Source organism: Thalia democratica, chromosome 5 (assembly GCF_965202585.1).
Source record: "Thalia democratica chromosome 5, ktThaDemo2.hap1.1, whole genome shotgun sequence".
Lineage (NCBI taxonomy): Eukaryota > Metazoa > Chordata > Thaliacea > Salpida > Salpidae > Thalia > Thalia democratica.
Window position 1 is genome coordinate 40,313,960 of NC_139169.1, and position 9,266 is coordinate 40,323,225.

At 23.4% G+C, this 9,266-nt stretch overlaps 1 long non-coding RNA gene across 1 annotated transcript; it reads right to left on the reverse strand.

Annotated features, from left to right (window-relative positions):
* Positions 1-2,768: 2,768 nt before the first annotated feature.
* Positions 2,769-3,923, reverse strand: LOC145837236 (uncharacterized). Its single transcript, XR_014369931.1, has 4 exons — positions 3,891-3,923; positions 3,638-3,694; positions 3,351-3,440; positions 2,769-2,907 (listed from the first exon to the last, which is right to left on the reverse strand). It is a non-coding gene; the product is annotated as an uncharacterized LOC145837236 (long non-coding RNA).
* Between the last annotated feature and the right edge of the window lie 5,343 nt (positions 3,924-9,266).

The window sequence follows — 9,266 nt, forward strand, 5'->3', positions numbered from 1 at the left end:
TTGCCTTAATTAGTAGCTTTTTTGTTTAAGTTTTAATGAAAATTTTTACACTTCATTATTTATATCAACTTAAATTTTATTACTTACTTTATCAGTACCGCGCTTGGATCAACATACTACAGCCCTCAAAGCAAAAATTTACGGCTCGCTAAGTAACTTTTGACTGAAAACTTTTTCTTTTAACATTAAAAAAAGCTTACAGTTTAGTCCTTAACTAACAATGACTGAACTTTAAAAGTGCTCTGTTGTGGTTTATTTTTGTTTAAATAGGTTTAAAATTTAATTTCATATTGTTGCTAGACTTTGAAATAACTGTTGTAGCAAAAAGTTTTCTATCTTATTCACTTGTAGAAACTTACAGATAAACTTGCCGGCTGCTTATTAAAGGCTGCCGACCCTCGATCTAGTTAGATGCTACTACATTTGAAGAAAATTGTTTTTTTGATAAAGCAAGTATAAGTTTTTTAAATTTAGCAAACTAAATTAAAACGTAATGAGTTTCCTAAACTTTTTGTTTTTAATACGTAAAAAAAATTTGTAAGTCCTGTAGAAACAAATTCTATTAAGACAAGTTAGTTAAAAAGTTGAGAAAACAATTAAGTTTGCTAATGAATACGTCTTAGATACCTTTATAATATTTTATGATTGTTTTTAATTTATCGGTAAACTAAATTTAGTTTTTATAGAATTTAATTTTCTATTAACATAATTTAATTAGTTTAATAACAGCCTCACAGTTCTACATTGTTCATGAAACAAATTTATAAATAATATAAATTTCAAACTTGTTTAAAAATTTAAACAAATAGAATTTTTTGTTGGATAAATATAAACTTTTATATAAGTTACATTTCTGCATTTTTTAGTATACTTTTGAGGTTCATATATAAAGTTTTGCCCAGATTTACATAGGACATACTTCACACTTTTTTAAAGAAAAATCATGTCTAACTAAAACCATTACTAATAAAACTATCAGTATTTAAATTAGAGATAATATTAAGTACTTATAGACAAGTAAAAGTTTTAAAAAATGTACATAAAACAGAATAGATTTAAAACAAAAACCTGTTTCTTTAATTTACTTCTTTTAAAATTTATAAAATGTAAGCAAACAGTTCTATCAAACTCATTTTACAGATTAAACTAGCTTCGTACTTTCGTTTATATAGCAAATATAAATTGATTACGTAACTTAAGTTGTGTAAGATGCTGTTGTTTTTTCATTATACATAATTATCTAGTTGTTTATATTTTTATGGTGTATAATTATGTTGATAAATTAACGAAAGAAACTTGCATGAACTTTTGTTGATGCATTAAGTCTTTCATTTTTTTTACTTTAAATAATAAAAGTCATTTTTTTGCAAACTTTTCTTTAATTCAGTACTTTAAGTTAGCTATCCACAACTGTACTCTAAAAATATTCAAAGTAAGCATTTAAATCTAAGTTTAGCAAAAACATATATTTATTTATCAACATATTCAATTTCTAAAAACATGTAAACTGAATTAAGTTTTAAAGTAATTATATATATCAAAGTTATCTGAAAAACTGAAATATTATCTTACAAATTAAAAACCCTTTTAAACAAACTTCTTGTAAAAACTTGAAACATGTTAAATATGCTTATTTAGATTGATTTTTTCATTATTTAGAAATGAACATTGTTTAAATTGCTTATCATAAATTATTAAAACTAGTTTTATCAACTAAAAAAGTTTCAATGAAATAAGCAAACAAAAACGTGTTTTCTACTTAAAAATTTAAATTTCCTCCGTTTGTTGAGACGTTAACTTAGTATATACTTTTTGTATTAATGAAATTGTTAGTTTCAAATAGTTTTGCATGCCCTAATAAGTATTTTTTATAAACACCAACGTTTAGTAACTAGTAAATACATGTTTTCTATTTTTATTGTTTTACAAAAACTTAATTTTGGTAGTGATTAATTGTCTTTAACGAGCTATGAGCAGCTGAAAATTTTAAACAGTTTGTACAACATTAAATTACAAAATATACTACAATTATCTATTTTTAACAAACTAGTTTAAAAAGTCTATAGTGTCGTGCTTTTTAATAGAACTTTTTCCTGGGTATCTTGTTTTAGTAAGATTAATTATATTACGAAACATCTTTTTTTTTAAACGCATTACCAACTTCAAATTTATATGTTATTACTTAATTTAAAAATGTTTACACTGTCAGCTCAAATTATTTAAGAATTTGATTTAGTTTTTTTTTTTTTAACAGTCAACATGATATTTTAAAGCTATTTTTTAATTTTTTCAAGGTTTTTATATCAGTTATTTTTCAAACAAATGTTTATATGTTGATTTTCATTGCACTTATAGTAATTTTATTGATCACCGTTTAATGTAAAATAATTTTTAATTCATCAAAAGATTTTAGTTACAGTTTGTAAATGTTATTCTAAACTTATTAAAACTCTAAATACAAATATAAGTCAAAAATTTTTAACCAAAGTATATTTTTCAGAACTTTTACTTATAAAACTTGTCATTATACTAGAACTTTGAACATTAATTTTTGTTTTTTTTTGTTTTGTTAAGTATTTATTTTATATTTACTACCTTATTACCTATTTACTTAAAATACTAATTTACATAAACCAATCAGTCTACCAGTTTACAAGTAACAAAAATAACAGTATAAAAATGAATTAACAATATTACAAATTTCGTGAAATATTATAAATGTCTTATTAATAACAAACTTTTGTTTATTTATTTTTTTATTTACAACTGGTGAAAAGAATTAATTAAAAGTAACTTTATAAAAAGTTTATAATAACGCTAAAAGCATTTAAAGTGTTAAAATTCTAACATTTATAATAAATTTTTCAATTTTTTGCTGCGATGTTTTCTTACTTCTTACCTTGGTAGCTGTAAAACAATTAATTCTTATTTAGATGTTAAAACTGTTATACTTCTTAGATCTTTGTTAAATAAAGATCCCAACGAAATAAATTTGTTTTAACATATTAGCAACAGTTTAGAAATATTGCTTTATTATATTTACAAAATTGATTTTGTATTATAAAGCTTGTTTAACAACTCTATAAAAAATTGTGTAACTAGTTTAACAATGAGAAACGTACGTTAGTTTTAACGAAGCAAGTACTTAGTAATTTTTTAATATTATTTATATAGTTTTCACGTTTACACAAACTATGGTTATTTAAAAGTTTTTGAATCAAACAAAGCTGAATTTATTTAAATTTTAAATACACAATTATCATAGTTACAGCTTTGAAGCGTTTTGTGGTTCTTCCGAAAAATATGTCTACAGTTTTCAAAAAAATTTCAAACAAATAATTTAAACTAACTTTGAGTTGTTAGAAATCATCTGATTTGAATGGTTGTTCAAATCAGATCTGGTACCAGACCCACCGTAGTTACTTTTGTGACCCTGATAACTGTTAACAATATTAATAAAGCAATTGTGTTTTTATAGAATCATTTCGAATAAAAAACTTTTATTTTGTAAGAATTAATAAGCTTGCTCTACAAAAGGTTTAAAAAAATATATTATTCTGTTAAAAGAAATTTTTAAAATGCTAAATTTTGTTTTTAAACATTAAAACTGATTATTTTGTAATTAAACTCTACTTACTTTGAATTGTTCGGGTTACATTGATTAGCATGATTATTGGCGTTAGACTGGTTTTGCCTATAAAACAAACTCAATAATAATAAAAGAGCGAAGAAAGGTTTTAAGACTAAAATATAACATAAATTATTAAATTATAGTTTTAAAGCAAAGTTTAGCATTTAACTATCATGTTCACGAGTACTCATAACCCTCTTACTAAATAACTTTAGCTTGACTTAAACAATTACAATAATAAAATCATTAAACAACTTACTTGTCCATGTTTGTAGCTTGTTGTCGAGTGAACTGCTTCTAGAAAAGTGATGAAATTAACTCATTTCAGCTTAATTTATAGGAGAGATGCTAATTTAGGTTAATCCCCACTGTGAGAAATAGTATTCACTTGTCGGTGAATTCCCTAACCGTCAACTGAACGTTCTATTTAAACAAATGTTGTTGTCATATATGTCATTGAAAACTTTTTGTTTACTTTTATATACTTGTTTAGTACTTCTTTGTGTACCTTTTTGGATTTAATACAACAACAACTTTTTGAAACTTTTTTCACAAACCAGCGCAATTTATAAAAATAGAAAGTATACAATTTTTCATGTAGTTGAGTGTATAGCTTTATTGCACAACTCAAAATGTTGAACATTTCTTATTTAATACTAGATTACGGAAAAAAACATATAACTTTAACAGTTATAAAACAATAGACAATAAAATTAAGTAGTATTTATTATCAACTGAATTGATTATGAAATCTATACATAGTCAACATATAGTTTAAGTCCTTCATATATACTATAGAACTATCCAAAAATAGTATTAAAAAGTTCAATTCAAAACCTTAATTATAGTTAAAAAACAATAGAACAATTTTAAAAACTTTTATTAAATTTTTTTTAAATCGTTTCTATATTTGTATTTACGCAAAAAATTTGACGTATTGGTTTTTATTGTAATATAAGTATCTATTTTTGATAAACTTATGGTAGTATGTTATAATATAATGTAATACAACATATAAATTTAATTTATACACAGTAATGTGAGTTTTTGAACACGTTTTTCAGTTTCGTTTGGAAATGCAGTTGTTCCATCACAAAACAGTATATAAATACTTAATAAAAACACTATACTCTAATTCAAAGATAAAAAGCACACATTTAGTGTACCACAGTTGTTTGTTTTAAGTTACATCGCACGATGTTCATACTGTAAATTTTTATAAATTTTCGAAAACTTTTAAATACTCATTCATCGCATAGTTCTTAATTAAACTGGTACCGTTATAAAACACTAAAATCTAAATTGAAATTATAATAAAATAGTTTTTGATACTTATAAATAAACAGTTGACGTTTATGAAAACCATCAGTAAATTGAAAAGTTTTATTAAAAAGGGATTTTCCCAAATATTTTACTGAGCTTTAAAGCTATTTACTTTTATACGTGATTTTCTTATATCACAAATTCGAACAAGATTTATTTATAAATCACTCCAATTTATTATAAATAAAAACTTTTATTATTTTATTATTTTATAATTTTATACATGAACACATATAAAAAAAATATTAATATTACTTTGTTTTAAGCATTAAATTTTATTACTTGTGTTTATATATTCTTATGAACAAAATACGTTTTGAACTCAAGTTTTAAAGATTACAGTTTAGTTAATGTGAAACATTATTACCCAATTTTAATTATTCTTAAATAGGGTTATACCCAAAAATAAAAGCACTTTTTTGTGTATTTAGAATATTTACAATACTGTTTTGTAACTTTAAACAAACATTTACAGTTTTTTTCTCAAACCTTTAACAAATATGTAGAGTGAGTGTCAATCATTTTTTATTAATTTCAAAACTTTTAAATTTTATTGTTCCACAATGCTTAAACGATAATATAAAATACTCAAAAATTTATATTAAAAACATTTAAATCAAAATTAACTGTTTTAATAATAAATATGCTTTAAAAAAACTTTTCAAACTTTCTATATCTTTCTTTTTACCATTTGTTGGACTGAAAAAAACTATTTAGTAAATCAAAAAATATCAAGTTTTAAAACATTTGTATCTTAACTTCAATACAAAGTTGTTTACAAAATCAATTAAAGTAGCTATATTATTAGTCTCAAAATATTAATTTTACATGTAGTGTTCAAGTAATTATGAAGAAGCTAGTTAAGTACTTAATAATCGCTAACTTTCATAAGATATTTAATGTGGTTATTGTCATTAAGTATAAGTATACTACTAAAGTATTAGATATAAAGTTATAAATTATTATTATCTAAAGTTACAAATAAGCAAATTTCGTTGGAAAGTCAAAACTATAACTTTATTAATAAAACATAAAGTTAACAAACTTATCATTGTTATGACTACTAAACCCGTTCAAATAGGAAGCACAGTTAACGTTTAGGGAATTCACCATCAAACAAAACATTTTCACACGTTGGGGATTAACCTAAATTAACATCTCTCGTATAGATTAAGCTGAGTTGAGCTATTTTTTGTCATTTCACAGAAGCGGTTCACTCAAAAACAAGTTACAAATATGGACAAGTTAGTTGTTTCTTAATTTTGTAGTTGATATAGTTAAACTTGCATAAAGATAAAAGTATTTGACGAAAATGTTAAAATAACTGTGTAATTACCATAGAATTAAAGTTTTATAAGTTGAAAGATTACCTTTATTATACTATACTGCAGTTTTTATCATGTTTTACAAATATTATTAGTATATATAGATATTAATAATTGTTTTTTTATAGGCAAAGTCAATCTAACGCCAATAACCATGCTAATCAATGTAACCCGAACAATTCAAAGTAAGTAGAATTTATTTTAATACTAAAAAATTTTATGTTCCATAATCTAGTCTAACTTTACTCTACTAATAAAAACAATTTCATAAAGAAGTTTTTACTGTGTAAAAAAATGGAACAATGTGCTTTTGTGCTGAGAATTACAGACATATTAAAACTAGATAACTTTTTAAATATTTAATTTACACGACACAAACCTTATATTGTTTATAAGTTAAGTATAATTTAAATACAAAACTACACTATTTATACTTTTCACAGTTATCGGGGTTACCAAAGCAACTACGGTGGGTCTGGTACCAGGTCTGATTTGAACAACCACTCAAATCAGATGAATTCTAACAACACTAAGTTAGTTTACATTATTTGTTAGTAAACAACTTCAAATCTGCAAATTATTTAATAAACATACATAGTTTTTTTTTACTCTAAACAAAACATTCTCGAAATATAAGATTTTTATTGTAACACATTTTAATTATGCTTCACTTAAATGTATTAAACAGTTTCTCAGATTTAAAAAAAAGTTTTTATGATCTTTTTTATATAAAGTATTTTAATAAAGTGTTTTTACAGCTACCAAGGAAAGAAGTAGGAATAAAAAGAATCAAAACTATTTTTTTTTACTTATTTTCTTCAATAAATAATAAAAACATAAAATCGCTTATCTTTTATCTATAAAAGTAAAGACTTTTAGATTTTTACATAAAAGCATATGATAAAAAACAACAAAGATATATAGACAATATGTACAAAAAACATTTGTTTATAAATTGTCTAACTACAATAGTCTCAACTAAAGTACGGCTCAAGTTAGGGTGTACACTGTTCATAAACATTACGACTGCTTAACAGTATAACAATATGAAAACGAGTTTTTCAAATGTACCAAGTAAAAACCTTAAAGCTAAATTTTACTTATATTTTGAATAGAAATACTTTTCATGTCAAATAAGGTTATAACACCACTTTCATAATTCTAATTAATTGACATTAAAAAAATCCACTTACTGCTATGCACAAAAGACTAGTAAAGAAATAAATTGTGATATGCCTGAAACTAACCTACAACTAAAAACATTAAATTTCATTGTTTTTAAAATGCTTAGTAATGGTTACTCAACGATTGTTTGATTAAAAGTTTGCAATATACAGTTTGTTTTTTTTTTCTAATTTTTAAAAACTACGCAACCCGCTAAATAAATTTTCTAACAGATGTGGTCTGCAAAACACCTTTTTGTGTAAACTAGGGACGTTTATTATATAAATAACTAAAATGTTGAAATCGGATATAAGCGTAGGTCTATAAATTTAAGTCTATGAAAAACCTTCAGAAATATTCATTTATATTTTTATTTGAAAGTTATTAAAATTAGTACAACAACTGTTACCATGATAATAATACAAAAAAAATTTATCAACTCAATCTTTAATATGTAGAATTTAAGCAAGTTATTATTGGAAAAAAAACATATTTTAATAAAAACTTGATATGTAACAAAAGCTTATAATAAGTTGTTTCCAAAATCTATTGGTGATTCTTTTATTACAAAACATTTAAATATTTATTTACAAAAGTTATATATAGTTTTAATTTTTTTTATTACATGCTTGTTGTAAATAAATATAATGCACATATGAATATCAAAAGAGCTTGTACTTATTTTCCACTCGAACACATTCTACCTTCGCACGAAGATCCTACTCGGCTTCTCGATTCTTCTTCAGTGAGGCAATCTCCCCTGAACAGGCAGCCTTCAGCCGTACTCATGATCATCAACATCACGAACATCAGTAATGATGCAAATTTACCCAACATATTAGATTTAGTTTACTTAAACTAAAAGTATTTACGTTTATTTAGTAGTTTCAAAATGTTTAAAACATATTGTAAATAACTGATTTATTACCGTATATAACTTATGTTTGTACTATTATTTATGACATCTATATAAATCTATTATTTTTTCAACAATTTTTTTTTTTAAAGTTTAATAGTTTAGATTGTTTGCTTTAGCTTCAGTTCTATGTCTACTAGAACTAATTAGCAAAAGGAAATTATTAAAAAACCGTTTACAATTTAGTACAGTGGTTTTAGTCTTAATTAGTAGCTTTTTTAGCTTCAGTTTTAATAAAATTTTATTACAATCCATTATTTATATCAATTTGAATTTTTACTACTAACTTTTTCAGTATCTAGCGTTTGGGTAAACAAACTGCAGCCCTCAAAGCAAAAATTTTACGGATTTCAAAGAAAATTTTGGCTGAAAACTTTTTCTTTTAACATTTAAAAAAAATAAAGTAAACTTCTTAACTAACAATGACTGAACTTTACTAGTACTCTGTTGTGGTTTATTTTTTATAATTAGGTTTAAAAATTATTTTCATATAGTTGCTAGACTTTAAAATAACTGCGTGCTGTAGAAAACGTTTTCTATCTTCAGTTATAGAAATTTTTTATAGGAAAATTTGCCGGCTGCTTCTAAATGGCTGCTGACCCTCAATCTAGTTAGATGCTATTACATTTGAAAAAAAAACAATACTTTTGAAAGATCAAGTATTTGTTTTTAACATTTAGTAAAGTAAATTAAAACCTAATGAGTTTCCTCAACATTTTTGTTTTGTTTTTTTTTGTGGGTAAAATAAATTTGTAAGTTTTGTAGAAAAAAATTCTTTTAATGACAAGTTAGTTAAAATCTTGAGAAAACAGTTAAGTTTGCTAATGAATACGTCTTAGATACCTTTATAATATTTTATGACTGTTTTTAATTTATCTGTAAACTAAATCTCTTAGTTATAGAATTT